Genomic DNA, 23,993 nt, shown 5'->3' with positions numbered 1-23,993 from the left:
ACCCCGTCTCTACTAAAAAATACAAAAAACTAGCCGGGCGAGGTGGCTGGCGCCTGTAGTCCCAGCTACTCGGGAGGCTGAGGCAGGAGAATAGCGTAAACCCAGGAGGCGGAGCTTGCAGTGAGCTGAGATCCGGCCACTGCACTCCAGTCTGGGCGACAGAGGGAGACTCCGTCTCAAAAAAAAAAAAAAAAAGATGATGAGGATGAAGACTTTTATGATGATCCACTAAATATATTTTCTTCCTTATGATCTTCTCTTTTTTTCTGAGACAGTGTCTTGCTCTGTCACCCATGCTGGAGTGCAGTGGCACAACCTCGGCTCACTGCAGCCTTGACCTCTAGGCTCAAGGGATCCTCCCAACTTGGCTTCCTGAGTATCTGGGACCACAGGTGTGCACCACTACTGTCTAATTTTTGTATTTTTTGTAGAGACAGGAATTCACCATGTTGCCCAGGCTGGTTTCGAACTCGTAGACTCAAGAGATCCTCCTGCCTTGGCCTCCCAAAGTGCTAGGATTACAGGTGTGAGCCACTGCACCCGGCCTGATTTTCTTTCCTTTTCCTTTTTTTTTTTTTTGAGACAGGGTCTCTGTCACCTTGGTTGGAGTGCAGTAACGGGATCTCAGCTCACTGCAACCTCAGCCTCCTAGGCTCAAGTGATCATCCTGCTTCAGCTTCCCAAGTAGCTGGAACTACAGGTTTGTGCCACCATGCCCAGCCTGGTTTTCTAAATAATGGTTTCTTTTCTCTAGCTTACTTTATTGTTAAGAATACAGAGTAGAATATGTATAACTTTTAAAAAATGTGTTGATCAACTTTATGTTATCAGTAAGGCTTCCCATCAACAGTAAGCTGTTGGTAGTTAAGCTTTGGGGAAATCCAATGTTATAGGCAGTTTTTCAACTGTGTCGGGGGTTGGTGTTCCTAACGCTCCCCCCTCCCCATTGTTCAAGGGTCAGCTGTATATGTATGTATGGATGGATGGATCTATGTATCGCGATAGAACAGGTCTTAGTACATAGTAACTACTCAAGTATCAGTCAGCCTTGTTATTGCTGAGGCTTATCAAGGCCTCAGAAAGCCAGCTTCACATCCTCAGCCACCACTAAAGCTGTGTGAGTTTGGGCATCTGAGCCGCAGTCCCTTGTGGGTGAAATGGAGATTGATGCCTGCTTCATGGGGCAGTTGTAAAGACCACACAAACATAGATGAAAAAGGGGTGGCCGGGCGCAGTGGCACAAGCCTGTAATTCCAGCACTTCGGGAGGCCAAGGTGGGCAGATTGCACGAGGTCAGGAGTCTGAAACCAGCCTCGCCAACATGGTGAAACCCTGTCTCTACTAAAAAAAAATACCAAAAAACGGCCAGACGCAGTGACTCAAGCCTGTAATCCCAGCGCTGTAAGAGGCTAAGGTGGGGGGGATCACCTGGGTCAGGAGTTCAAGACCAGCCTGGCCAACATGGTAAAACCCCGTCTCTACTAAAAGTACAAAAATTAGCTGGGCATGGTGGCGGGCACCTGTAATCGCAGCTACTCAGGATGCTGAGGCAGGAGAATAGCTTGAACCTGGGAGGCGGAGGTTGCAGTGAGCCAAGATCATGCCACTGCACTCCAGCCTGGGTGACGAGAGCAAGACTCTGTCTCAAAAAAATAAATTAGCTGGGCGTGGTGACACATGCCTGTAATCGCAGCTACTTGGGAGGCTGAGGCAGGAGAATTACATGAACCTGGGAGGTGGAGGTTGCAGTGAGCCAAGATCGTGCCACTGCACCCCAGCCTGGGTGACAGAGAGAGACTCCGTCCCCCCCCCAAAAAAAAAGCAGCAGCAGCAGGGGGGTGGTTTCAAGAAACATAAGAGAGGCTGGGCGCGGTGGCTCAAGCCTGTAATCCCAGCACTTTGGGAGGCCGAGACGGGCAGATCACGAGGTCAGGAGATCGAGACCATCCTGGCTAACACGGTGAAACCCCGTCTCTACTAAAAAATACAAAAAACTAGCCGGGCGAGGTGGCGGGCGCCTGTAGTCCCAGCTACTCGGGAGGCTGAGGCAGGAGAACGGGCGTGAACCCGGGAGGCGGAGCTTGCAGTGAGCTGAGATCTGGCCACTGCACTCCCGCCTGGGCGACAGAGCGGGACTCCGTCTCAAAAAAAAAAAAAAAAAAAAAGAAACATAAGAGATATTAATATTGAATGTTTTCCCCGAAACCGCTAAATACAGGATAGCCTAATTCGTTTCAGAGAAGAACATTTCCATGTGCACTTCATTTTCATTTCACTTTTATTACGTGAAATCTGTACTCAGCCCCTTCTCCATTTCTGCCAGTGAAACGTCACTTTGAAGGTCTGTCCTTTGTAAGTAATACTAAGTAGTTCACTTCAGGACCAGGCCTCAAAAACTGCAAGTCTTAAAACTTAACAAGGAGGTCTCAGAAAGAACAGGGGAGGTCAGAAAAAAATGTTACTTCTTTATTTTATTTTTGAGACAGTCTCACTCTGTCACCCAGGCTGGAGTGCAGTGGTGTGATATCGTCTCACTGCAACCTCCGCCTCTGGTTTGAGCAATCCTCCCACCTCAGCCTCCCAAGTATCTGGGATCATGGGCACGTGCCACCACACCCAGCGAATTTTTGTATTTTTTGGTGGAGACGGGGTTTCACATGTTGGCCAGGCTGGTCTTGAATTCCTGACCTCAAGTGATCTGCTCCCTCAGCCTCCCAAAGGGCTAGGATTACAGGTGTGAGCCACTACGCCTGGCTTTTTTTTTTTTTTTTTTTTTTTTTGAGAAGGTCTCACTTTGTCAACCAGGCTGGAATGCAGTAGTGCGATCACAGCCCTGCAGCCTCAACCTCCTGGGCTCGAGTGATCCTCCCACCTCAGCCTCCTGAGTAGCTGGGGCTACAGATGCAGGCTACTATATCCAGCTCATTTATGTGTTTTTAATAGAGATGGGGTCTCACTATGTTGTGTAGGCCGGTCTCAAACTCCTGGGCTCAAGCAATCCTCCCGTCTTGGCCTCCCAAAGTGCTGGGATTACAGGCGTGAACCACCACACCTGACCAGAGAGAATGTTCTACATCACAAAGTATTTAAAATAATTGATTCTGGCCGGGCGCGGTGGCTCAAGCCTGTAATCCCAGCACTTTGGGAGGCCGAGGCGGGTGGATCACGAGGTCAGGAGATCAAGACCATCCTGGCTAACATGGTGAAACCCCGTCTCTACTAAAAATACAAAAAACTAGCCGGGCGTGGTGGCGGGCGCCTGTAGTCCCAGCCACTCGGAGGCTGAGGCAGGAGAATGGCGTGAACCTGGGAGGCGGAGCTTGCAGTGAGCCGAGATCGCGCCACTGCACTCCAGCCTGGGTGACACAGCGCGAGACTCCGTCTCAAAAAAAAAAAAAAAAAAAAAAAAAAAATTGATTCTAAATAATCTATTTTAAATAAAATATTTTAGATTATTTATAATCATAATAAACTGTTTTAAGTAAGCTGATTCGTGATGATGGTAACTTGAGAGTGGTCACCACAATCCTGCCCTCTGCTGTGAAATGGAAAGTGCAGGGTCATGTGAGTATCTGTAACAGTTACCCACTTGTGCTGTCATTAAAATAAGCCTTTTCTTGCAAATATCATGTGAACATAGACTTTAGAAACTGTTGCCATGTCTTGCACCAAAAAAGAAAAAAAAAAGAAGAAAAAAGGAAGAAAAGAAGACCCACAAAAAAGACATTATTTCTACATGGTTACATTAGTTGATAGTTGTTGCTCTGGTGATAGTGTTGTCATGGTCATCTCTGTATTCTTAACAGATACTTTTAAGGGTTACCTGTTAAATCTGAAGAGTATCATTGGTCTTCTCTCTTCCCACATGCGTGATGGAAAATGTCCAACTCCTCTGGGCTTATTTAACAATGAGTTTGAGGGTTTGAATTAGGAAGTTGGACTCTGCTTATTAGGAAATTGTGATAATTCAACCTGCTTGGGACAGAAATTGGCTCTTGTTTCCATGTAGGAAAATGGTTTTTAATGACATCACATTTTTTAGTGATTGAATCTGGTGGGCATTACTAATTTCAAACTAATATATTACATTTGTGATTACTTTGTTAACACTAAATTCCGGTTGGAAAGTCATAACATGAGGCTGGGTTTGGTGGCTCATGCCTGTAATCCCAGCACTTTGGGAGGCCGAGGCGGGTACATCACTTGAGCCCAAGAGTTTGAGACCAGCCTGGGCAACATGACAAGACCCTGTCTCTACAAAAAGTACAAAAATTAGCCAGGTGTGTTGGCATGTGCCTGTAGTCCAAGCTACTTGGGGGGCTGAGGTGAGAGGATCACTTGAGCCTCGGAGGTCAAGGTTTCAGTAAACTGAGGTCATCCCACTGCACTCCAGCCTGCATGCAGTGCCAGACCTTTTGTCAAAAAATAAAAATAAAAACAAAATCTATAACACTAATTGGCAAAATTTTAGTATTTCAGGATTTTCATAAATTCAAAAAGGGCTCTTCTGTAATTTGAACAGGGTCAATGGCTTCTGCTGTAGACTCTTTCTGAAAAGGGCGGGAGAGAGGAAAATAAAATAGAGGAAAGAATAACATGAGCACTGAGGTCTTCAAGAAAATTGCTGAGCGGTTTTTAGTGGGCACTCCAATTAACTTTTCAAATAACAGCATCATGCTTTTGCCTAATATACAGTACATGACTCTCCCTCATACATGTTCTCATCTTCTTTCCTAAAACGGGAGACACAAACTCCCCTCAGTCACCGTGTTCAGTTCTGAATGATGTTAATTCCTCTTCTATTTCAGTCACAGTCCTGGATAGTTTGTCCCTGGAGACTCTGAGGTTAATCACCACCCACTTTCCTTTTTTTTTTTTTTTTTTTTTGAGACAGAGTCTCGCTCTGTCGCCCAGGCTGGAGTGCAGTGGCGCGATCTCGGCTCACTGCAAGCTCCGCCTCCCGGGTTCACGCCATTCTCCTGCCTCAGCCTCCCGAGTAGCTAGGACTACAGGCGCCCACAACCGCGCCCGGCTAATTTTTTGTATTTTTAGTAGAGACGGGGTTTCACCGTGGTCTCGATCTCCTGACCTTGTGATCCGCCCGCCTCGGCCTCCCAAAGTGCTGGGATTACAGGCGTGAGCCACCGCGCCCGGCATACCACCCACTTTCCTTATGTAAAATAGCTGGAGAAAAGAGAAATAAAACTGAAATTGATTCACATATACAAATACAAGCAGAGACTAAAGTATGCATATTTACTACAGTCTACTATAACTAGTCAGAGACCATCATTAATATTTATAACTTCCTTCTTTCGCTACCTGTTTCATTGCTACCTTTGCCCTCAGCCACCCTCTCAGCTGATCAGGGTTCTGTATCTGGCGGAATGACCTAAAGTTTTATTCCTGAAGGATCTGAGGCCTTAGTGATCTCCTTTTTATAGGGTTGCTATGATCTTCCATTAACTTTTACTGTTGGACATAGAAATACCAAGAGACCCACCCCACCCTGAGAATGCCCTAAGGTCCAGGTCTAATCTTCTTTGCCCACATTTTGCATCAGCAACACTATTTCTCCTTGGTAATCAGGGCCAATCACTCAAGCCAGTATGTAACTCCCATAATTGCCTATTGGTTCAATGGAAGACCTCAAAATAGCTAGGAGGCCATCTCAACTATCAGTTAAATGGAATAATTGGTGTGTTTCCTGATAGAAGGATTCCTCCATTAGAAATGAAGACTTCTAAGTCAGATGATCTGTAGGAATGAGAAGCAAACTTTTTGTGAATTCTATGTGTAGGAATGAAGGGACAACTTACGCTCTTTGGGATGGCTATTATTTAAACAACAACAACAACAACAAAATGGAAAGTAAGTGTTTGCAAAGCTGTGAAGAAAAACTTCTCGGCCGGGCACAGTGGCTCATGCCTATATTCCAGCACTTTGGGAGGCTGAGGCGGGCGGATCACAAGGTCAGGAGATCGAGACCAGCCTGGCTAACACGGTGAAACCACATCTCTACTAAAAATACAAAAAAAAAAAAAGAGAATTAGCTGGGTGTGGTGGTGGGTGCCTGTAGTCCCAGCTACTTGGCAGGCTGAGGCAGGAGAATGACATGAACCCAGGAGGTGGAGTTTTCAGTGAGCCGAGATGGCGCCACTGCACTCCAGCCTGGGTGACAGTTGAGACTCTGTCTCAAAAAAAGACAAAAAAATGAAAAACTTCTCAAATTTGATGAAAGACATAAATCTATACATCTACACATCCAAGAAGCTCAATGTGCTCTAAAGAGGATAACTCAAAGGGATATACACTGAGAACATTTAAATCAAACTGTCAAGGACAATGACAAAGACAGAATCTTGAAAGCAGCAAGAGAAAAGCAACTTATCCTCTGTCTATCATCTGTCTATCAACAGGTAAATGGATAAACAAGTAAAAGTGATCTTCAGTAAGATTGACAGGTGATTTCTCACCAGTCCCCATGGAGGCCAGAAGGCAGGGGGGATAACGTATTTAAAGTGCTGAAGAACTTTACACCAAGAATTTGATATCTGGCAAAATTATTCTTCAAAAATTCAATAGGGCCAGGTGTGGTGGCTCATACCTATAATCCCAACACTTTGGGAGGCTGAGGTGGGAGGATCACTTGAGCCTAGGATTTTGAGATCAGTCTGGGTAATATAAGGAGACCCTGTCTCTATAAAAAATTTCTAAAAATTAGCCAAATGCAGTGTCACCCCTGTAATCCCAGCTACTTGGGAGGCTGAGGTGGGAAGATTGCTTGAGCCTAGGAGTTCAAGGTTGCAGTGAGCCATGCCACTGTATTCAGTCTGGGAGACACAGTGAAACACTGTCTCAAACAAAAAGGCACTTGACCTTCACATGCCCGCTTGGGTCTCTTCCAGCATACTTTCCTTTCTTTACTGTTTTTTTTTTTTTTTTTTCTTTGAGACTGAGTCTGGCTCTGTCGCCCAGGCTGGAGTGCAGTGGCCAGATCTCAGCTCACTGCAAGCTCCGCCTCCTGGGTTCCCGCCATTCTCCTGCCTCAGCCTCCCGAGTAGCTGGGACCACAGACGCCCACCACCTCGCCCGGCTAGTATTTTGTATCTTTTAGTAGAGACGGGGTTTCACCGTGTTAGCCAGGATGGTCTCGATCTCCTGACCTCGTGATCCGCCCATCTCGGCCTCCCAAAGTGCTGGGATTACAGGCTTGAGCCACCGCGCCCGGCCTCTTTACTGTTTTAAAGCCTTTTTAAATAAACTTCCACTCCTGCTCTGAAAAAAAAAAAGAAAGAAAGAAAAAGAAAGAAGGAAAAAAAAAAAAGAAATTCAGACATTCCCAGATATACAAAAGTTAAGGTAGCCGGGCACGGTGGCTCAAGCCTGTAATCCTAGCACTTTGGGAGGCTGAGACGGGCGGATCACAAGATCAGGAGATCGAGACCATCCTGGCTAACACGGTGAAACCCCGTCTCTACTAAAAAATACAAAAAACTAGCCGGGCGAGGTGGCGGGCGCCTGTGGTCCCAGCTACTCCGGAGGCTGAGGCAGGAGAATGGGGTAAACCCGGGAGGCGGAGCTTGCAGTGAGCTGAGATCCGGCCACTGCACTCCAGCCTGGGCGACAGAGCCAGACTCAGTCTCAAAAAAAAAAAAAAAAAAAAAAAAAAAGTTAAGGGAATTTTTCATTTATAGACCTTCCCTACAAGAAATGCTAAACCCCTTCAGGCTGAAATGAAAGGACACCAGATAGTAACTCAAAGCTATATGAAGAAAGAAACTGGTAAAGGTAACTACTTAGGGAAATATAAAAGCCAGTATTATTGTACTTTTCTTTTTTTCCTATATAATTAAAAAAATAGAAAAAATAATAATTGTAAATCTATGTTAATAGGCTCACAATATATAAAGATGTAATGTGTGACAATAACAATATAAAGGAGAAGGGTTGGAAATGTATAGGATGAAAGTATTTATGTACTATTTAAACTAAGGTGGTATTTTTCAAACCAGGTTGTTATAAATTTAAGATGTAATATGCAATTCACAAGGCAACCACTTAGACAATTACCAAAAACAGACAGAAAAGGAAGGAAGAGAGAAATCAAAATGAAACATTACAAAAGATCAACTAAATACAAAAAAGGCAGTAATGGAGGAATTGAGGAACCAAAAAACCGTATAAGACATACAGAAAACAGATAAATGGCAAGAACTCTATAAAATTTGTAGATTTGTATCCTAATCTGATTTTCTGTCTCTGTGAATTTGACAGAATGCAGATTAGAGTCTACCAGAGACTGGCTCATGGGGCAGAAGGGAGTTCTTGCAGAACATTACCATGACCCCGGAAAGTGTCCTCATGCTCCTTCTGGTCAGTTTCCATTGACAATCTCCCAAATCAATTCACTGACCTGATTTTTTTCCAATATAGACTTATTTAGCCTCTTCTAGAACTTTGTATTAATGGAACCATAGAGCATGGTTCCTTTAAGGCTTCTGTCACTCAGCAAAATGCTTTCAAGATTCATCTATGTTGTGGGTAGCAGCAACTCATTCCATTTTATTACTGAGTAGTGTTCCAATGAATGAATTCACTACAGTTGAACATTTTCCTATGGATGGCTGCTAGGGCTGCTTCCTGTTTGGGACTACTGTGAGTAAACCAGAAACCTACCTTATAGTACAAGTCTTTTGGTGAAAATACATTTCATTCCTCTTGGTGCACACCAAAGAGTGGGACACTGGGTCAGAGAGTAGGTGCATGTTTAGTTTTACAAGCAACTCCCAGGCCTAGGTTGCAGTGAGCTGAGATCACACCACTCCACTCCAGCCTGGGTGACAGAGTGAGACTCCATCTCGAAACACCACCACCACCACCTCCTCCTCCTCCCAGGCCTTTTCCCAAAGTGGTTAGACCAGTAGTGTGAGAGTTCTGGTTGTTCCACATCCTCACAAATATTCGACCTTGTGCGTTATTTTAATTTTAGCAATTTTGAAGGTATGAAATGGTGTGTGATGGATATGAAATGTAGTTTTAATTTACATTTCCCTGATGACTAACAGTGTTGAACATTTTCATGGGTTAATTGGTTAGTCATATGTGTCTTCTTCAGCAAAGCATCTGTTCTAATCTTTTACTTATTTTTTTATTAAGAATACAATACATTGTTATTAACTGTAGTCACCATGTTTTACAATAGGCCTCTTGAAGTTATTCCTGCTGTCTAAATGAAATTTGGTATCCTTTGATTAACATCACCCCATCGCTCCAGCCCCTGGTAACCATATCTGACTCTGCTTCTATGAATTCCACCTTTTTTTTTTTTTTTTTTTTTGAGACAGGGTCTTACCTTATCACCCAGTCAGGAGTGTAGTGGCATAATGTCTGTTCACTGCAGCCTCAACCTCCCAGGCTCAAGCAATCTTCCCACTTCAGCCTCCCAAGCAACTAAGCAACTGGGAGCACAGGCACGTGCCACCACACCTGGCTATTTTTTGCATTTTTAGTAGAGATGGGGGTTTCACCATATTGGCCAGGCTGGTTTTGAACTCCTGACCTCAAGTGATCCCCTTGCCTCAGCCTCCCAAAGTGCTAGTGTGTCCAGAATTGGTGGGTTCTTGGTCTCATTGACTTCAAGAATGAAGCCATGGACCCTCGCGGTGAGTGTTACAGTTCATAAAGGTGGCACATCCAGAGTTGTTGATTCCTCCAGTCCGGAGTTGTTCGTCCCTCCCAGTGGGTTTGTGGTCTCACTGGCTTCAGGAGTGAAGCTGCAGACCTTTGCAGTGAGTGTTACAGCTCATGAAGGTGGCATGGACCCAAAGAGTGAGAAGTAGCAAGATTTATCGGGAAGAGTAAAAGAATTAATTAAGCTTCCACAGCACAGAACACTACCCCACGGATTGCCGCTGCTGGTGCTGGTGGCCTGCTTTTATTCCCTTATTTGGTCCCCACCCACATCCTGCTGATTGGTCCATTTTACAGAGAGCTGATTGGTCCGTTTTGACAGAGTGCTGATTGGTGCATTTACAAACCTTTAGCTAGACACAGAGAGCTGATTGAGCTGATTGGTGCGTTTACAATCCTTCAGCTAGACACAAAAGTTCTCCAAACCCCCACCCTATTAGCTAGACACAGAGTGCTGATTGGTGCGTTTACAATCCTTTAGCTAGACGGAAAAGTGCTCCAAGTCCCCACCCCTCCAAGAAGCCCAGCCAGCTTCCCCTCTCACTGGCACTGGCCGCGTTAGTTTGCAGCACCTAGCCCGGGCACTCCCACAGCCCAGAGGGAGCTCATCCCCCTATCAAGCCCAGCAGGCCCTGGCCGACCACGCCCAGTGCGGGGTTTGCGAGTCCGCACTCACCTGGATCCCGCGCCTTCCCGCGAGCGCGCGCGCAGCGGCGGCTCCCGCCGGCGCCTCTCCCTCCCCACTCTCAGCAAGCAGAGGCAGCCGGCTCCGGCCTCGGCCAGCCCCAGAGAGGGACCCTCATAGCGCAGCGGTGGACTGAAGGGCTCCTCGAGTGTGGCCAGAGCGGACGCCGAGGCCTAGGAGGAGCCGAGAGCCAGCGAGGGCTGCTAGCACGTTGTCACCTCTCACTAGGATTACAGGCATGAGCCACTGCACTTGGCCAAGCTCGACCTTTTTTAGATTCCACACATAAGTGAGCATATGCCGTATTTATCTTTCAGCACCTCATGTTTTTCATATAACGTATCCTCCAAGTTCATCCACGGGAAACTTTTACCCATTTTTGAATTTAGTTATTAGGGTTTTATTGTTGAGTTGTAGAACTTTTAACATTACATGATGGGTACTAGTGAGGCAGGAGAATAGGGTCTGGAGGCAGGGAACCTGAAGGCAATTAGCACTGACTTCCTAGAACTGAACCAAAAGGAAAACCTCTCCACACCAAAGTAGCAAAAGGATCAGAGGCTACTCCCTTTATACTGCCTTGCAGATGAAAAATGGAAAGTACTTCTGATTGATTCCCTCCCACAAATAAATAAGAAATATTTATTTTTTGAGGCAGGATCTCACTCTGTCACCCAGGCTCCACGGAGTGCAGTGGCGCAATCCTGACTCACTGCCGCTTCCACCCTCCAGGCTCAAGAGATCCTCCCACCTCAGCCTCCCAAGTAGGTGGGACTACAGGTATGCACCACCATATTCTGGCTAGTTTTTTTGTTTTTTATAGAGACAGGGTTTCGTCAGGTTGCCCAGGCTGGTCTTGAACTCCTGGCCTCAAGCAATCTGCCTGCCTCGGCCTCCCAAAGTGCTGGGATTACAGTCATGAGCCACTGCACCCAGTCAAAATATGAATAATAAAACACCAAAGATGTGGTGGCCAAACCCTTGTTGTAGAGATGAGACCTGCGACACTGGGATCCAACCAACCATCTCAGCAGAAACAGTCAGCTTGGATGGAATAAGAAAACAGCCTTTGCTGGAGGAGAAAACAGCCCTAGAGACACAGAGACAGACAAAGGAGAATGCCATACGAAGATGGAGGGAGGCAGGGTGAGAGCTACCTACAAGCCAGGGACACCAAGGGGCATGGCAGCCTCAAGAACTGGGGAGAGAAAGCAACCCTGGGACACCTCGATTTCAGGCTTCCAGTTTTCAGAACTGAGATTTATATCCTTCCTGCCTGCCTTCCTGCCTTCCTGCCTTCCTGCCTTCCTCCTTTTTCCTTTCTTCCTTTCTATCTTTTTCTCTCTGTCTCTTTCTGTTTTTTTTTTTGTTTGTTTGTTTCACTCTGTCACCCAGGTTGGAGTGCAGTGGTGCCATCTCAGCTCACTGCAACCTCCACCTCCCAGGTTCACGATTCTCATGCCTCAGCCTCCCGAATAGCTGGGATTACAGGTGCACAACACCACGCCTGGCCAGATTTATATTGTTTCAAGATACTCCATTTGTGGTAATTTGTCATGGCAGTCCTTAGAAATGAATACACACACTTTAAAAAATAACTATATAGCAAAAATCTTTGGGGAGGAAGGACCCTGCCAGGGTAAATTAGAATACATTCTTGGAGGGCAATTTGTATTTGGTTACAGTTTGCACAAAGGAAGCGATCGGGTCAATTTCACCTGCTATTGTTTACAAGAACAAATAATAGAAACAATTAGTAGCAGGCTGATATATACATTATAGAACATCCACTCACTGTAAATACACAAAAGGAACGAACACGGGACTGTTGGTAAGATTTTATTTCTTTAGGCCTGGCGTGGTGGCTCACGCCTGTAATCCCAGCACTTTGGGAGGCCGAGACGGGAGGATCACGAGGTCAGGAGATCGAGACCATCCTGGCTAACACGGTGAAACCTCGTCTCTACTAAAAATACAAAAAATTAGGCAGGCGTGGTGGCGGGCACCTGTAGTCCCAGCTACTCGGGAGGCTGAGGCAGGAGAATGGTGTGAACCCGGGAGGCGGAGCTTGCAGTGAGCCGAGCCGAGATGGCGCCACTGCACTCCAGTCTGGGAGACACTGCGAGACTCCGTCTCATAAAATAAAAAAAATAAAAAAGATTTTATTTCTTTAAAAAGAGAGACCTGAAGCAAATATGGTGAAATATTTTTAAGATAAAATGACACAATGGGGATGCAACAGCAAAATACACAAAGGGGGAAAGCCTATAGGACTAAGGCACCCAGTTTTTTGTTTTTTGTTTTTTTTTTGAGACGGAGTCTCGCTGTGTCGCCCAGGCTGGAGTGCAGTGGCCGGATCTCAGCTCACTGCAAGCTCTGCCTCCCGGGTTTTTACGCCATTCTCCTGCCTCAGCCTCCCGAGTAGCCGGGACTACAGGCGCCCGCCACCTCGCCTCGAGCCAGGATGGTCTCGAACTCCTGACCTCGTGATCCGCCCGTCTCGGCCTCCCAAAGTGCTGGGATTACAGGCTTGAGCCACCGCGCCCGGCCGGCACCCAGTTTTTAAAAAATAAATTACAAAGAAGGAAAAAAACAGAGTGAACGCCACTAGCGGAGACTCATGGAGGTTCTGGTTCTGTTGTGGCAGAGTAAGTTCCTACCTGAATGGACCTTTCTGCAGCGAATGAGTGGAAACTCTGGCCAGGCATGGTGGCTCACGCCTGTAATCCCAACACTTTGGGAGGCTGAGGCAGGAGAATCACCTGAGGTTGGGAGTTTGAGACCAGCCGGACCAATATAGTGAAAATCCATCTCTACTAAAAATACAAAAATTAGCCAGGCTATGGTGGCGTGTACCTGTAATATCAGCTACTCAGGAGGCTGAGGCGGGAGAATCGCATGAATCCAGGAGGCAGAGGTTGCAGTGAGCCGAGATCTTGCCACTGCACTCTAGCCTGGGCGACAGAGGGAGAACTTATCTCAAAAAAAAAAAAAAAAAAAAAAAAAGATTCTTTTATTTTTACTATCCTGGAATGTAATACATTTGAGGAAATTTGCTGTTAACGCCTAGACGTGAGGAAACGGAGAATCGTGGAAAATTGTCTCCCGGCAGCAGCAAGAGGAAAGCAGTTTATCACACATGGAAGGAAAAGCCTGGAATGGCTGCTAATTTCTCATCAGAAATGAGGGGCCTGGAAGACACTGAAACATCTTTGAAGTGCCAAAAGAAAAAAATTGTAACTCAGATTCTATTTCCAACAAAAAAAGAATTTTTTTTTTTTTTTTTTTTTTTTTTTTGAGAGGGAGTCTCGCTCTGTCTCTCAGGCTGGAGTGCAGTGGAGCGACCTTGGCTCACTGCAACCTCCACCTCCCTAGTTCAAATAATTCCCCTGCCTCAGCCTCCTGAGTAGCTGGGATTACAGGTGAGGCTTTTTTTTGTATTTTTAGTAGAAACGGGGTTTCACAATGTTGGCCAGACTGGTCTCGAACTCCTGACCTCAGGCAATCCGCCTGCCTTGGCCTCCCAAAGTGCTAGGATTACAGGTGTGAGACACTGCACCCAGCCAAAAAATTTTTCAAGAATGAACATTTATGGCTCACGCCTGTAATCCCAGCACTTTGGGAGGCCGAGACGGGCGGATCACAAGGTCAGGAGATCGAGACCATCCTGGCTAACACGGTGAAACCCCGTCTCTACTAAAAGTACAAAAAGGCCGGGCGCGGTGGCTCACGCCGGTAATCCCAGCACTTTGGGAGGCCGAGGCGGGCGGATCACAACGTCAGGAGATCGAGACCACGGTGAAACCCCGTCTCTACTAAAAATACAAAAAAAATTAGCCGGGCGCGGTTGTGGGCGCCTGTAGTCCCAGCTACTCGGGAGGCTGAGGCAGGAGAATGGCGTGAACCCGGGAGGCGGAGCTTGCAGTGAGCCGAGATCGCGCCATTACACTCCAGCCTGGGCGACAGAGCGAGACTCCGTCTCAAAAAAAAAAAAAAGTACAAAAAAAACTAGCCGGGCGAGGTGGCGGGCGCCTGTAGTCCCAGCTACTCGGGAGGCTGAGGTTGGAGAATGGCGTAAACCCAGGAGGCGGAGCTTGTAGTGAGCCGAGTTCGCGCCACTGCACCCCAGCCTGGGTGACAGAGCAAAGACTCCGTCTCAAAAAAAAAAAAGAATGAACATTTAATAAATGTACAGGCTGGGTGTGGTGGTTCACGCCTGTAATCCCAGGACTTTGGGAGGCTGAGGCAGGCTGAACACCTGAGGTCACGAGTTCAATCAGCCTGGTCAACATGGTGAAACTCCATCTCTACTAAAAATACAAAAATTAGCCAGGTGTGGTGGTGCATACCTGTAGTCCCAGCTATTCAGGAGGCTGAGGCAGGATAATCACTTGAATCCAGGAGGAAGAGGTTGCAGTGAGCTGAGATCACCCCACTGCACTCCAGCCTGGGCGACAGAGTGAGACTCCATCTCAAAAATAGAAAAATAGATTTACAGATTAGAAAAATTGAAAATTATACTATAAAAAATTAAAATTATACTTTTAAAAATTAAAACAATTCATCAGTAGTATACCTGCACTGTAAAAGGCCTAAAAGAAATTCTTCAGCCAAGGGGAAAGAATACTAGATGAAAACCAGAACTTTAGGAAAAAATAGAGTATCAAGGCCAGGCATGGAGGCTCATGCCTGTAATTCTAGCACTTTGGGAGACTGAGGTGGGAGGATGGCTTGAGTCCAGGAGTTTGAGACCAGCCTGGGGAACATAGGGAGGCCCTATCTCTACAACAACCAAAAAAAAAAAAAGAAAAAAGAAAAAAAAAAAAAAAAGCTGGGTGTGATGGTGCATGACTGTAGTCCCAGCTACCCAGGAAGCTGAGACAGGAGAATTGCTTGAACCGGGGAGGGGGTGTCAAGCCTGCAGTGAGCTATGACTACACCACTGCACTCAAGCCTGGATGACAGAGTGAAACCCTGTCTCTAAAAAAACAAAAAAGTGCTTACTGTAAAACTACAGTAATCAAGCCAGTATGGTACTGGTAAAAAGATAAACAGATCAATGGAACAGAATAGAAAGCCAATACATAAATCCATATTTATATTATTTAATTTTTGACAAAGGCCCAAAGCAATCCAATGAAGAAAGTAAAGTCAGCCAGGCGTGGTAGCTCATGCCTCTAACCCCAGTACTTTTGGAGGCTGAGGTGAGAGGATCACTTGAGCCTAGGAGCTTGATTCCAGCCTGGGCAACATAGTGAGACCCTGTCTCTACCAAAAAATATGTACAAAAATTAGCTGGGCATGGTGGCATGCACTGGTAGTCCCTGCTGTGGCTGGAGGATAGCTTGAGCCTGGGAGATTGAGGCTGCAGTAAGCTGTGATCGAGCCACTGCACTCCAGCCTGGGCAACCCCGTCTCAATTTTAAAAAGAAAAAAAAAATGCTGGGTGCGGTGGCTCACTCCTGTAATCCCAGCACTTTGGGAGGCCAAGGCGGGTGGATCACAAGGTCAGGAGTTTGAGACAAGCCTGGCCAACGTGGTGAAGCCCTGTCACTACCAAAAATACAAAAATTAGCCAGGTGTGGTGGCAGGCACCTGTAATCCCAGCTACTCAGGAGACTGAAGCAGGAAAATCACTTGAAACTGGAAGGTAGAGGTTGCAGTGAGCCAAGATCGCGGCATTGCACTCCAGCCTGGGCAACAAGAGTGAAACTCTGTCTCAAAAAAAAGAAGGTCTTTTCAATACATGGCTCTGCAATTACTATATGTCATTATGGGGTAATAAATGAATGTTAGTCTCTAAGTCATATCATACAAAATTCAAAATTCAGTCAAGATGAACCATAGACCTAAACATAAAAGGGTGAAAACAGGATTATGCCTTCAGGAATTGGTGGGAGCGGGGTGTGGGGGTGGTAGACAAAAGTTTCTTAGGTCAGAAAATAATAATAAAGTTAGTTCTGGTAAACTTTACTACATTAAAACTGCACATCAAAAGCTCTATTAAGAAAATAATTTGGCAAGCCACGCAGGGATCGGGGGAGTATGCAAAAACGTGTGTAAAAGGACTAATGTTACCAGTCAAGGGTCTTGACTACAAGTCATCTAGGTTCTTGACCTTTTGAATAACACTGGGTCAAAACGCACAAATAAAGCAATGAAAGAATGAAGCAACGAAGGCACAGATTTATTGAAAGTACACTCCACAGAGTTGAGAGCAGGCTTGAGCAAGCGGCTCAAGAGCACTGGTTACATAATTTTCTGGGGTTTAAATACCTTCTAGAGGTTTCCCATTGGTTACCTAGTTACACCCTCTGTAAATGAAGGAATGGCCCACGGACCAGTCTGATTGTCTGGAGAAGGCGACCAATCAGAGGCTGAGGTGAAGTCACAAAGTTACACCCCTGTGCATATGAAGACTAGGCCCATGACCAGTCTGATTGGTTGTGGGAGGCGACCAATCAGAGGTACTTTCCATTTTTCATCCACAAGGTAATGCAAACGGAGTAGCCTCGGATTCTTCTGTTACTTTGGTATGGAGAGGTAGGATTTTCCTTTTGATTCAGCTGTAGGATGTCTGTGCTTATCCACCTTAGGTTCCCTGTCTCCAGACCCCATTCCCCTGCCTCATACCCAGTAGTGGAATTGCTGGGTCATACGTTGATTTTTAGTTTTTTGAGGAACCTCCATACTGTTTTCCATAACCCTGTACTAATTTACATTCCCACCAACAAAAGGGAAAATGATTCTCTTTTCTCCACATCCTTGTCAACACCTGTTACCCCTTGTCTTTCTGATAATAGCCATTCTAACAAATGTGAGGTGATAGCTCATTGTTATTTTAATATGTATTTTCCCATGATTAATGATGAGAATTTTTTTTTTCATTTACCCATTGGCCATTTGTATGTCTTCTTTGAGAAGTGTCTATTCATATCCTTCCCCTATTTTTTAATTGAGTTGTTTTCTTGCTATCAAGTTGGGTTCTTTACATATTTGGGATATTCACCCATTATCAGATGTACAGTTTGAAAATATTTTCTCTACTCTACAGGTTGTCACTTCACTCTGTTGATTGTTTCCTTTGCTGTGCGGAAGTGTTTCAGTTTCATGTAATCTCATCTACATCTTTTGCTTTAGTTGCCTATGCTTTTGGGGTCATAACCAAAAAGTTATTGCCTAGACCAGCGGAGTTCATGGAGCTTTCCCCCTCTGTTTTCTTCTAGGAGTTATACAGTTTCAGATATATTTAAGTCTTTAATCCATTTTGATTTTTGTATATGGAGTGAAATAAAGGTCTAATTTTATTCTTTTGTGTGTGGACATCCAGTTTTCCCCACACCATTTGTTGAAGAGATGTCCTTTCTCCACTGTGTGTTCTTGGTACCTTCACCAAAAATCAGCTGGTTATAACTGCATTAATTTATTTCTAGGCTTTCTAATCCTTTCCATTGGTCTATCTGTCTGTTTTTATGCCAGTACCATGCTATTTAGATTACTAAGCTTTGTAGTATATTTTGAAGCCAAGTAGTGTGATGCCTCCAGCTTTGTTTTTGTTGCTCAAGATTGTTTTGAACATGCAGCATTATTTTGTGTTTCCATATGAATTTTTCTTTTCAAGATGGAGTTTCGCTCTTGTTGCCCAGACTGGAGTGCAATGGCACAATCTTGGCTCACTGCAATAGTTGCACTCTGCCTCTTGGGTTCAAGAGATTCGCCTGCCTCAACCTCCCAAGTAGCTGGGACTATAGGCACCCACCACCATGCCTAATTTTTTGTATTTTTATAGAGATGGGGTTTCACCATGTTGGCCTGGCTGGTCTGAAATTCCTGACCTCAGGTGATCCATCCGCCTCGGCCTCCCAAAGTGCTGGGATTACAGGCATGAGCCACTGTGCCTGGCCTAGTTCCATATGAATTTTACCATCATTTTTTATATTTCTGTGAAAAAAGTTGCTGGGAACAGGCCCCCCAAATCTGACCATAAATAGACCATAAGAAACTGCCCCTAAACAAAATCTCTGAAGCACTGTGACATGCTTGTGATGGCTATGACACCCATGCTGGAAGTTGTTGGTTTCCTGGAATGAGGGCAAGGAACACCTGGCCCACCCAGGGCAGAAAACCACTCAAGGCGTTCCTAAACCACAAACAATAGCATGAGCGATCTGTGCCTTAAGGACATGTTCCTGCTGCAGATAACAAGCCAGAGCCTGTCCCTTTGTTTCCTGTAAGGAATGCTTTTAGCTAATCTATAACCTATAGAAACAATGATTGTCACTGGCTTGCTGTCAACAAATATGTGGGTCAAACTCTGTTCGTGGCTCTCAGCTCTGAAGGCCATCAGCCCCCGATCCCACTCTGCACTCTATTTCTGTGTCTTTGTCTTCATTCCTCTAGTGCCACTGGGTTAAGGTCTCCACGACTGAGCTGGTCTTGGCAAGTGGCGCCCATACGTGGGGCTCAAACCTGGGTTGAAGGGTCGCCGGAGCGACAGTTGGAGAACGTGGAACTACACTGGAGAGCACCCGAGGACTCTTAAGCAATCCCCGTGGTGAGTAAGAAGGCGAGCTCGGAAGCATCAGGGTAACAATGGGACAAGGGTCGAGCAGGCACGAGGCTTATGTGAGTCTGCTTCAGCAGCTCCTCAGAAAAGGAGGAGTGAAGGTTAGCACTAGCCGACTTATGCAGGTTTTTAGTGTGGTAGAGAAATATTGCCCCTGGTTTCCGGACCAAGGAACTATGAATGTAGAGGTCTAGGAAAAGGTAGGCAGCGCACTGAAAAAGGCATATAAGGATGGTGCTGAGGATATTCCTATAACTACCTGGTCAGTGTTCTGGTTTGTTCCACCTTAGAGCCTTTCCACACAGATGACGAGGAGGAGGAATCAGAGGAAGGAGAGTATAACGAAGTAACAGAAGAGGTGACACAGCAGGTTTGTTTGCCAGCTAAAGCAGCAAAGGAGGGAGAGGCTTGTCACTACCCCTCTGCACTCCCTCGTTATTTTGAAGAAAAAGAGTGGCCTGACCCTCTGGATCTTTCTTTTCCAGAGGACACTGGACAAAAAGTAGTTGCCCCAGTGACTGTTGAAGCAGCGCATCAAGCGACCGCTGTCAGTTCTATTCAAGCAGGAATCCAGCAAGCTAGACGAGAGGGTGATATGAATGCATGGCAGTTTCCTGTTAGAATACACCCACCTGATCAACAGGGGAATATTATAGCTACATTTGAGCCTTTTCCTTTTGAAATACTTAAATAATTTAAACAAGCTATTAATCAACATGGACCAGGTTCTCCTTTTGTAACGCAGTTAACTGCTTTTGTAAAGCAGTGAAAGAATGTTGCTTTCTCCAGTCAGATGATTCCTACTGACTAGGATGCTTTTACTCGAGCTTGCCTGACTCCTGCTCAGTTCTTACCATTTAAAACTTGGTGGGCAGATGAAGCTTCCATTCCGGCTGCTCGCAACACCCAGGCCCAACCTCAAATTACTATAACTGCAGACCAACTTTTGGGGGTCAGTGGCTGGGCTGGTTTCGATGCACAAGTGGTCATGCAGGATGATACCATAGAGCAGCTTAGAGGAGTGTGCATTAGAGCTTGGGAAAAAATCACTTCAGGAGGAGAACAATGCCCTTCCTTTAGTGCTATAAAACAGGGACCAAAAGAACCATATGCAGATTTTATAGTTCGGTTAAAGGAGTCTCTTAGAAAGGTGATTGCAGATTCTGCTGCTCAGGATACACTGTTGTGGTTACTAGCTTTCGACAATGACAATCCTGAGTGCCAAGTCGCTCTGAGACCTATTAGAGGGAAAGCACATTTAGTTGATTATATTAAGGCCTGTGACAGTATCGGAGGTAATCTGCATAAAGCTACTTGGTTGGTGCAAGCCATGGCAGGACTGAAAGTGGGTAAAGGAAATACTCCAATTCCTGGAGCTTGTTTTAACTGTGGGAAGCATGGTCATATTAAAAAAGAATGTAGGAAGAATCAGCGAGTCAGGCTGCCACATGGGGGGAGAAAAGAAACCTGCTGAGCCTGAAATATGTCCAAAATGTAAAAAAGGAAAAAAATTGGGCTAATCAATGTCACTCTAAGTTTGATAAAGATGGGAACCCGATTTTGGGAAATGCCATGAGGGGCCCGTCCTGGGCCCTGTTCTAAACTGGGGCATTTCTGGCTCAGGCCATTCCCTTACCCCTGTACAATGCCTGTCCCCCGCCACAGCCAGTAGTGCTGCAGTAGATTTACGATGCACAAAAGCTGTGAGCCTTCTGCCTGGAGAACCCTGCAAAAAGCGCCAACAGGAGTCTGTGCACCCTTGCCAACAGGGACGGTAAGATTACTTCTAGGTAGGTCTAGTTTAAATGAAGTGCAAATACATACAGGAGTCACTGATTCAGATTACAATGGGAAAATTCAAATTGTTGTGTCTACTTCCGTTCCCTGGAAAGCAGAGCCAGGAGAGCGCATAGCACAGCTCCTGATTGTGCCATATGTGGGAATGGGGAAAAGTGAAATTAAAGGAACAGGAGGATTTGGAAGCACAGATAAACAAGACAGAGCAGCTGACTGGGTAAATCAAATTACCGATAAACGTCCTACCTGCGAAATAACTATTCAGGGAAAGAAATTTAAAGGATTGGTAGATACAGGAGTGGACATTTCAATCATTTCTCTACAGCACTGGCCATCCACGTGGCCAATTCAACCCATATTTTTAGAAGCAGCATTCCCTTTCCAGTGGCAAAATCTGTAACCGTTCCTAGGGCTTCCATAATAAATTGCCACAAACTTGGTGGCTTAAAACAACAGAAATTGATTCTCTCATGATCCTTGAGGCCAGACGTTTGAAATCAAGATTTTGGCAGGGTTATGCTTTTGACAGCTCCGTGAAGAATCTGCTGTTGCCCCTTCCTGATTCCGCTGGCTGCCAGCAATCCTTGGCATTCCTTGGGTTGACTCACCCCAACCTCTGCCTCCGTCTTTACATGGCCTTCTTTCTGTGCACCTGTTCGTCATCAAATCTCTCCCTTTTTGAGGAATCAGCCAACGGATTTAGGGCCCATCCTAATCCCGTATGACCTCATCTTAACCTGTTTACATCTGCAAAGACCCTATTTTCAAATAAGTACCAGAAGTTAGGACTTTAACATATTTTGGTGGGGGTGGACACACTTCAACTCACAACAAAAATATCTGGATCTCTGACATTCTGCTGCATCCTGCAGCTGGCACCCTCCATCGTCTGTTGTGATTTCTTGATGCCAACAGTTGGATGGACACAAACCCAGATACCACATGGCTTTTTGGTCACTATCTCCTCAAGACTCCAAATTCTTTCTGCTAGCCTGGACTCCCATTTCCCTGCCTGGTGCGTATATTAGCTATTTGTCCTAACTAGCATCCCAGCTCCCAACTCTCTTGTTTTGTTTTGTTTTGTTTTGTTTTGTTTTGTTTTTTTGAGGCAGGGTCTTGTCACCCAGGCTGGAGATTAGAAGAGTGATCACAGCTCACTGCCACCTCAACCTCCCGGGCTCAAGCAATCCTCTTGCATCTCAAAGCACTGGGATTACAGGTGTAAGTTACCACACTGGCCTCAACTCTCTCTTTCTGATACGAGTAATTCTGGGCATCCTCCTTCCCACTCAGTGCAGCTGTGTGGGGCCTGCTTGTCAAGGTGCCTCCCCTCCCCTGGCCAAGATGGGCTGGGTGACTCAAGTTAGCCAATCAGACTCTTCCTGCTAGGGCTTTGGCACCTAGGTAGAGTAGCAAGATGATGGAAAAATAGATGGGATGAATTCAACTTTGCCGTGGGGCCCCCAGGCCACTCTCAGGTTTCATGATTCGCTAGAAGGGCTCACAGAACTTGGAAAAACTGTTATGTTCACAGTTACAGTTTATTACGGGAAAAGAATACATCAAAGACTTGCCAGAACTTGGGGATAAAAAGAATATAGATTAAAATCAGCGTAGAAAAAAAGGACAATAGGGCAGAGTTCAGGAGAAACCGGGAGTGAACTTCCAGGCGTTCTCTGCAGAGTCACAGGGACAACACTTAATCCTCCCAGCAACAACGTGTGACAGTGCACACCAATTACTGTCAACCAGGAAAGCTTACCCAAGTCTTGGTGCCGTGATTTTTTTTTTTTTTTTTTTTTTTGAGACAGAGTCTCGCTCTGTTGCCCAGGCTGGACTGCAGTGGCCGGATCTCAGCTCACTGCAAGCCCCGCCTCCCGGGTTCACGCCATTCTCCTGCCTCAGCCTCCCGAGTAGCTGGGAGTACAGGCGCCCGCCACCTCGCCCGGCTAATTTTTTTTTGTATTTTAGTAGAGACGGGGTTTCACCGTGTTAGCCAGGATGGTCTCGATCTCCTGACCTCGTGATCCGCCCGTCTCGGCCTCCCAAAGTGCTGGGATTACAGGCTTGAGCCACCGCGCCTGGCCTGTGCCGTGATTTTTTTTTTTTTTTTTTTTTTTTTTTTTGAGACGGAGTCTCGCTCTGTCGCCCAGGCTGGAGTGCAGTGGCGCGATATCGGCTCACTGCAAGCTCCACCTCCCGGGTTCACGCCATTCTCCCGCCTCAGCCTCCGAGTAGCTGGGACTACAGGCGCCCGCCACCACGCCCGGCTAGTTTTTTGTATTTTTAGTAGAGACGGGGTTTCATGATGTTAGCCAGGATGGTCTGGATCTCCTGACCTCGTGATCCACCCGCCTCGGCCTCCCAAAGTGCTGGGATTACAGGCTTGAGCCACCGCGCCCAGCCTGTGCCGTGATTTTTAATGGATGTCAGTCATATAGGCATGGAGCTCCTGTCATATAGACATGACCGTCCTTAGCCATTTATTCCCCAGTTCCCCACCCATCCAGAAGTCAAACAGATACAGCATGGCCCAGGGCTCCCAGCAAATAAAAACAGGTCTTCCCCATAAACCACACCGTTAGCATAAGGGGTAGGCAGGGCTGAAGTCTCAGGTCACAAAGGTGTTCTCCTCAGGCATATTCCAAAGGCCCAGAAGTTATCTCCCCAGAGCTGGTCAGGGGCCAGTCCTTCCTTTGAAATGCTCAGGATTTGAGCAACCCAGTTCCACTGAGGTAACCCTTTTTAGCACACACTTATTCCCTGATACTCAACATTTCATGAGAGGATAGGGAGTTTCTACTCCAGTCCTCAGAATGGAGATTGGTGGGGAAAACATACATCTTACGCGAGGCCGATGACTTACCTGATTGCAGGAGTTTGAGAGACAAAACTGAGTTTGTCCTGTTCAGCGCCCCTTAGGATCCCCGCGCAGCACTTCCGGCTTGCTCTCTGCCATGTTGGATCTCAGGCTTGCCCACCCATTCTTGCCTAGGGACTTTTGTCCTTGCTGCTCCTTCTGCCTGGAATGTTCTTCCTCGCGCATCTCCGTGGCCTCCTGCACTTCTTTCAGGCTTCACTAAACTTTACAGGAGCCAGTGTACATTTTCCTCATTATCGCATTTGCTGGTTGTTCCTAATAGAAAAACAGGTCAGCAGCCTCGCTGGAGGGAACTCGGCAGCCTTGAGTCAGGGAACAGCATGTGTCCGTCACAGCTTGGCTCTCACTGCTGCTGTAGAGCCACTGCCTCC

General features: G+C 46.1%; 1 long non-coding RNA gene and 1 other non-coding gene across 2 annotated transcripts in view; one reads left to right on the top strand and one right to left on the bottom strand.

Annotated features, from left to right (window-relative positions):
- Positions 1-18,858, top strand: part of LOC105493316 (uncharacterized) — a 24,554-nt gene extending 5,696 nt beyond the window's left edge. Inside the window, exons 2-3 of the transcript XR_011615503.1 lie at positions 587-700; positions 18,779-18,858. This is a non-coding gene — a transcript (uncharacterized protein). The remainder of the gene's footprint in view (positions 1-586; positions 701-18,778) is intronic.
- Positions 17,425-23,993, bottom strand: LOC139359473 (uncharacterized). Its single transcript, XR_011615504.1, has 2 exons — positions 23,608-23,993; positions 17,425-20,182 (listed from the first exon to the last, which is right to left on the bottom strand). It is a non-coding gene; the product is annotated as an uncharacterized lncRNA (long non-coding RNA).

The sequence above is a fragment of the Macaca nemestrina genome, chromosome 17, assembly GCF_043159975.1.
Source record: "Macaca nemestrina isolate mMacNem1 chromosome 17, mMacNem.hap1, whole genome shotgun sequence".
Taxonomy (NCBI): domain Eukaryota; kingdom Metazoa; phylum Chordata; class Mammalia; order Primates; family Cercopithecidae; genus Macaca; species Macaca nemestrina.
Note: the sequence above shows the minus strand (reverse complement) of the source record. Positions and strands in the feature narration are given on the sequence as shown.